Raw genomic sequence first — 7,471 nt, forward strand, 5'->3', positions numbered from 1 at the left:
TTGGAGTCAGAGGACCTGGGTTCTAATCCTGGCTCTGTCACTTGTGTGGTGTGTGAGTTTGGGGAAGCCACTTAAATTATCTGTGCCTCAGTTCCCTCATCTGCAAAATGGGGATTCAATCTCTGTTCTCTCTCCTGCTGAGACTGTGAGCCCCACGTGGGACCTGATTATCTTGTATCTACCCCAAAACTTAGTACAGTGCTCAAGACGGCAAGCTCATCCTCTAGACTGTACGCTTGTCCTCTAGACTGTAAGATCATTGTGGGCAGGGAATGTGCCAACCAACTCTGTTATACTGTACTTTCCCAAGTGTAAGTTCCCACTAGACTGTAAGCTCACTGTGGGCAGAGAATGTGACTGTTTATTGCTATATTGTATTCTCCCAAGTTCTTAGTACAGTGCTCTGCACACAGCAAGTGCTCAATAAATATGACTGAATGAGTGAAGTGCTCCGCCCACAGTAAACTCTCAAGAGAGACCATGGTTTGATTGACACATAATAACCACTTAATATCATTAATATTATTATTATTATTCTTTACAGAGGCACAAACTGAGGCACAGAAAAGTTAGTGACTTGTCCAAAGTCACCCAGCAGGCCGGCAGCAGAGGAGGATGACAGCCCAGCTTTCCAGACTTCCGGGCCCAAGCTCTTTCCATCAGTCCATGCTGCTTCCCGACTGCTGTGTGAGGAACAAGCCGCTCCGGAGAGCCAGCCTTCCAATAAGAATTCTCTGTCTGAGGGGCGAAACCCGATAGTCAATGTTATCTCCGTTATTGGCAATAAACTTTCTTCCTGACTGTAAGCGTGCCCGGTCCTGTCCAATAAATAAAACGGTAATCCAAACAGCGGTGTGTCCTTGTCCTAAAGGATTTACGCTGCCCTCTCATCCTGCCCAAGCTCCAAACTTGGCAGCCAACAAACCCTTTCCTCAAGACACCTTGTAATGCGCACAGTGTTTCTGGGAAAAAGCAATCTCACAAGTGCCTGGTACACCCAGAACATTAATCTGTATTGTTTACCAGGAGCGACTTGATAACCGAGATAAGGTTTTGCTGTTTTGATTGTACTTAATCCTTTGTGGAACTAACTGCATTACAGCACACCTGGTTGTCGTATTTCCCCAGCTTCCTCTTCACCTAGCGGGACTGGTCCTGGAAGGAGCTGGATAGGAAGGGCCACTGGCAAGCCCATTTTCCAAACTGGGCTGTGAAATGACTAACTATAATAATAATAATAATCGTGGTATTTGTTAAGCGCTTACTATGTGCCCAGAACTGTACTAAGTGCTAGGGTGGATACAAGCAAATCAGGTTGGACATAGTCCCAGTCCACATGGGGCTCACAGTCTCAATCCCCATTTTACAGATGAGGTAACTGAGGCACAGAGAAGTGAAGTGACTTGCCAAGGTCCCACAGCAGACAAGTGGCAGACTGGTTAGAGCCCACGACCTTCTGACTCCCAGGCCCATGCTCTGTCCACTACGTCATGAGTCCTAGGCCCCAAGCTGGATCAGGTAGAAGCAGCGTGGCCTAGTGAGAAGAGCACAGACCTGTGCGTCAGACAACTTGGGTGCTTACCCCAGCTCCGCATTTGTCTATTGTGCAATCCTGGGGAAGTCATTTCACTTCTCTGTGCCTCATTTCCCCCATCTGCAGAATGGGGATTCAGTACCTGTTCTCCCTCCTACTTAAACTGTGAGTCTTATGTGGGGCCTGATTATCTTCTATCTACTCCAACACTTAGGACAGTGCTTGGCACATAGTAAACACTTCACAAATATCACAATTATTATTACTATTAACATTATTCTTATTATAAGAAACTCCAGGACCTCTCATCATCCACCCCCCTCCCGTTTCTCACTCTGTCCTAACCACTGGCCACAGGGGAGGGGACCAGATTTTTATTGAAAAGCAGAGGGCTGGAACACTATCCTAAGCATGTGTGCCTTTCTCTTTCCCTTTGGGGACCATGGAAATGGGAGATGGTGGGTGAAGAAATGTGTGCAATCCAGGGCATTCTGAGGCAATTGTACTGCAAGATCCAGAATACTGCAAAAGCAGATACTGAACATGCTCCACGCCTGGGCAGAAAAGATTAGGACTCTTCGATCCAGAAACACACAGGCCAAGAGGCACATGATTGACATATACGAGACCATGCAGGGTGTGGACAAAACAAACTCAAAATTGTTCACCAAATCCCACACCATCAGAGCGAGGGAGGTGAAGCTTGAAAGTGACAGGTTCAAAATATTACAGCTAGTTTTAATAAAGAGAAGTCCTTACTTTGCCAAGCATGGGGGTAGACACAAGATAATCAGATTGGACACTTTCCCTGTCTCTGAAGAAACAAAAGGAAACCCTTCTTCACACAGAAGATGGGAAATGTATGGAATTCCTTATTCAGGGAACTTGACCTGGCTGAAAATACTGGCAAGCTCAAGAAGGGTTGGAGAAAATGTATGGATGAGTTTTCCATCGAGGGGGAGAGTTAGAGATACAGAAGGGAAAGTTTGGGATGTACCAGGGAAGTGTAATGGCTTCATGGAAAGAGCTCAGGCTTGGAAGTCAGGGGACCATGTTCTTAACCGGCCTCTGCCACTTACTCGCTGGGTGCCCTGGGTTAACTCAGTTAACTGTTCTGTGCCTCAGTTTCCACATCTGCAAAACGGAGATGCAATACTTAGCCGCCCTCCTACTTAGACTGTGAGCCTCACATGGGACTGTGTCCCACCTGATTATCTGGAATCTAACTCAGTGCTTAGTAGAGGTCATTATACATAGTAAGCACTTAAGTATCACAATTACTATCGTGAAATTAGGAGTGAGAATGATACCTCCCTATGCATGAGAGTGGATGTCAAGAAGGGCAGCCCATCCAGAGTTCTTCCGAGCATCCTCCTGGCCCTTTTGAGACAGAACACTGGTCTGTTCATTAATGGCTTAAGCTCTCACTGACATGGAAATTTAAATATCTCTGGTTAGCAAGATCGGCTGATAGGCCAAATCCAGGCCAATTGTTTCTAAAATTCCAGGGCTGGCCTGGCTAGGACTTGAAACTGATTTGGGGGGTACAGTATCATCCATGCAACTGAACCTTTAAATGCCATTCTAGAAAATTGGGTGGGGGTGGGGAGGCCTCTCTCGCCAGTCTCATCAAATAACTATAACTGCTGCTCACCCTGCCATGGGGACAGGTCAGAATTAAAATCCCACCACAAAGATCCTATCCACGAGCAAGATTTAGTCAAAGTCCCAAGTCCCAAGTCAATCTCAATTCCCCTGAATGAGAATTCTAGCATGGTCCTAGGGAACAGAGCGACAGGCCCCAGAAAAGGGCAGAAGGCACAGAGGTCAGGAATCCATGTTATTTTCCTGTCTCCATTTCCTTCACGGTAGTCAGACTGATTTTCCTCCTATATTCTCAGCCTGTGGTGACTTTAACCTTTAGGAGAAGGTCCTTGATGGATTAAAGAAGATTGCTTTTAGTTAGGGGGGGCACTTACTTTCCCTCCTCTCCTCTTCCCACAAGAAACATTTTACTGCCTCTTTAAGGGAATGACGAACTCGGTTCCAAAAAAAAAAAGCAGAGACAAGAGAAAAGGCTCGTGTCCCTGCCACAAAATAACAACACTGTAGATCACCCTAACTGAAGACTCCACATCTTATAAACATAACACACTGCATTACTCAGAGCTGAGTTATTATGTTTCATTGCAGCGAGCAGCCGACTCGGTGAATATATTAATGATTCATGCTTGCCTTGGCAGAACATAATGTATACTAATCATACGGAACCAGTGTACAAGAGTACTTTAAACGCATTTGTCCAGTTAATAGTTTGACTTAATCTGATATTTCCCTGGGTCACTGACCTTTTCATTGTAGGTAATGTACAGAAGAAAATGTATAGTCAACACACTGTTGAATCAATAGAGGACTCTTCTGTTACCAGGCAACCGGCTCCTTAGCTTTACCTCGGCATAATTCTGCAAATACTCCGGCAGCTCACTCAGCTGATGATCAACTTAAGTGTGGCTGTGTGTACATGTGTGAGTGGGTGTGTTAGGGGAGCAGAAACACAACAGGCAAGAGAGTCTCTCAGTTATACTGCTTTTTACAAGCATTAAGCAATAAACTCCCATAATAAACGACTGTGCCACAGCTAATACTCAATAAACAGTATGGTTTATAAGCAATTAGGGACTCGAATCGCAAAATAAGACATTTCAGCAGAATGCAAGCTTCTACTGGAACAATGCTTAGGAAGACAAGTGGCTTGTTAGAAGTGTCATAACTCTCCTTTAAAAATCAATTAACAGTTTGGTGCATTTCGGTCTGCCAAGAGCAGACTTGCTTCATCGGAGGCGAACTCTATCAAAGAATAGTTTCTAGCTCATGTAATCAATCGGTCAGTGGTATTTATTGAACACTTATTTTGCACACAGCACTGTTCTATGTGCTCAGGACAGTACAATTCAGTAAAATTGGTAGACACCATCTCTACCCTCAAGGAGTTTACAGTCTAGATGGGGAGCACAGCTAGCCCTTTGCCCCCCCCGAGAATGAAGTTGGAAATCAAAGGTTTAGAGGATGTGTTTCTCTCGTTTTATCAACTCGAGACTGTGTTGAAGATGTTAAGATGAGTCACACTTACAAAGAAAGCTGAGAAGCAGCCTCATTCCACCCTCACTTTCCTGTTTCGAGGTAACGTCCCATGTTTAAAAAAAAGTTTGTTACGAGAATGTGTTCCCTGAATTGTGATGGGCTGGCACGAGATGAATGGGAGGGTGTCAGAGGAAGAGGGAAGTAGACGGGAAGAAGAGAGAAGGGTGGGTAAAAGGAGGAGGGGGAGAGGGATGACCTAAACTTGCCAAGTATCCCTTTTATCCATCTTTTCTGCATCTGCATTGTCAGCAGTGAGATTTGTTGAAGCTGCTTTGAGATTTGTTGAAATACCATTTGGAAACTTATCTAAAGCTTCCCCCTGACCCGCCCACACTCCCCTCTCTGAAACAGAGCTTGCTGGCAAAGGCAGATATTAAATTAGATTAGAAGACACACTCTGAACATTAGGGCACCGGAGACCAGGGGGCCAGCCCTAAGCGAGGCCCCCTCATCCTGAGCAGAGTCAGTCACCAGGTTCCACAGCAATGATGGAGCAGAACAGTGGCAGAGTGAGGAGGGGGAGGAGGAGTTGATCTGTAAAATGGGGGTTAACACTGTGAGCCCCATGTGAGACACAAGACTATGTCCAACCTGATTAGCTTGTAATTATCCCAGTGCTTAGAACAGTGCCCGGCACAGAGTAATGGCCTAACAAATACCATTAAACCAAAAAAAGAAAGAGGAGGAGGAGGAGTCAGTCGGTCAGTTAACTGTATTCACTGAGCGCTTATTTTGTGCAGAGCACTGTACTAAGTGCTTGGGAGAGTCCTGTCTTGTCTTATCTGTTGAGTCGTCTCCAACCCAAAGGGACTTCCAGGGACACATCTCTCTCAAAATGCCCCATTTTCCATCTGCAATCACTCTGTTAGTGTATCCATAGAGTTTTCTTGGTAAAAATACAGAAGTCGTTTACCACTGTATTCTTACACACAGTAAAATTAAGTCTCTACCCTTAACTTTCTCCCATGCTGCTGCCGCCTAGCAGAGGTGAGTTTTGACTTGTAGCAGATTGCCTTCCACTTGCTAGCCACTATCCAAGCTAGGAATGGAATGGGTATGCCTCTGCTTGACTTTCCCCTCCCATTGCTGAGACTGGTAGAATAATGAAAACTCTCCAGGTGGGATCCTGAGGGGGTGGGAGAATACAATATAACTATAATCAGACACATTCCCTGCCAACAATGAGCTTACATTCTAGAGAGGGAGACAGACATGAATATAGGAGGAGGAGGCAATGAAGGAGGAAAAGTCTTAACAGCTGCCAGGGGTGGAGGGAGAGTGGTAGGGTGATCACTGACAGCTTTCAAGACTAGCAGACAAGGAGATGCATGTAAAGTCACAAGTTATGCCTGGCACACAATGTAACATAATGACAGCATACATGACCCGCACTCTAAGTTTGCTAGAACCTTGGGTGTTTCTTAAGGGACAGTTCTGATCCTCTCTTTTCCTCCCTCCCCTGACACCCATCCACCCCCTCCCCCCCAACACACACACACACACTCTCTCGCCTGGAAACTTTGCATTTCCTTCCAATTTTCTTTTGTACACATTTTCTGCTTCAAGCTGCTGAACCTGGAGCCAGGAGGTGGGCCGACTGCTTAAGATTAAGTACCAGATTCTCCCGGTGATGACTCCATACTGGTTCATACCGGAGAGGGGACTGCCCAGCTGAAAACCGATGGTCTGGTAGACTGGCCATTCCAGGCAGGTGACCCTTTGTGGACCACACTGCCATGTGGAGCCAAAGAACCCGTTGTTTTCTCTCAGAGCCGGACGATGGCTCTGGGGGCAAGAGAGGCAAAAGGATATCCTGCTTGAATCATTTCGATAAAGCCCCATTACTGGAAATGTGCTGAATCCCCTCAAGAATCTCTGTACTGTGGCTGTAACCTCAAGGGGCAGTTTACTCCCTGTCAGGGTCGGAGGGCATTAGAATAAGATTCCTGGAACCTCAGCAGGGAGAGATAGCCAGAGCTTCCAACCCAAGGAAGACACCAGGCTTCAGGGAAGTTGTCCTGCGGATAGAATCCTCCGGAGTGCACAGGCACTAACTCCATTCTCAGACCTGCACACAATAGGCATCAGGCTTTATGGCCAAGGGGGCTGGAATCTGCTGTAAAGGGAAGTGACCATTTTCTCCATTCTCCCTAGGTAAAAACCTCTGTCAGCTCTTCTGTTACAGCCACCCATGTTTCCTTTCGCAAATGAGTTAATGAGGGATAATAATAATGAATAGTTGTACTCATTAAACACTAACTGGGCTAAGTGTCGGGGGTAGATACAAGATAATCAGATTGGACCCAATCTCCGTCCCACATGGGCTGATAGTCTAAGGTGGAGGAAGAACAGGTAGTTAATTTCCATTTTACAGATGAGGGAACAGAGGTACAGAGAGATTGAATGACTTGCCCAAGGTCACAAAGCAGGCCAGGAGTAAAGGCAGGACAAAAACTTGGGTCTCCTGACTCTCAAACCTGTGTTCTTTCCACCAATGAGGAGAATGAAAGTTTGAAGCCACAAATCCAAACTTTTTGGGCAATTCTGTTTTTCCCTCCACACTTCCCACACACCCCACTACAGTGCCCAGAGTCGCCCAAATGGTGGCTGATGGCTCAAAGTCTCTCCAGGAAAATCCTTCTCCAGATAGCCTGTGCCTGACAAGGAACTGACATCCTGGGAAGGCAAGAGCACATTCCCTGAGGCAATCAATCAATAAAATTTATTAAGCGCTTACTATATGCAGCACACTGAACTGTTTGGGAGAGTAAAACATAACAGAGTTGGTACCCTGCC

At 46.0% G+C, this 7,471-nt stretch overlaps 1 non-coding gene across 1 annotated transcript; it reads right to left on the minus strand.

Moving 5' to 3' along the window:
* Window positions 1-5,672: 5,672 nt before the first annotated feature.
* Window positions 5,673-5,811, minus strand: LOC114816331. The gene has a single exon (XR_003764095.1). It is a non-coding gene; the product is annotated as a small nucleolar RNA SNORA7 (small nucleolar RNA).
* Between the last annotated feature and the right edge of the window lie 1,660 nt (window positions 5,812-7,471).

This window comes from Ornithorhynchus anatinus, chromosome 13, assembly GCF_004115215.2.
Source record: "Ornithorhynchus anatinus isolate Pmale09 chromosome 13, mOrnAna1.pri.v4, whole genome shotgun sequence".
Lineage (NCBI taxonomy): Eukaryota > Metazoa > Chordata > Mammalia > Monotremata > Ornithorhynchidae > Ornithorhynchus > Ornithorhynchus anatinus.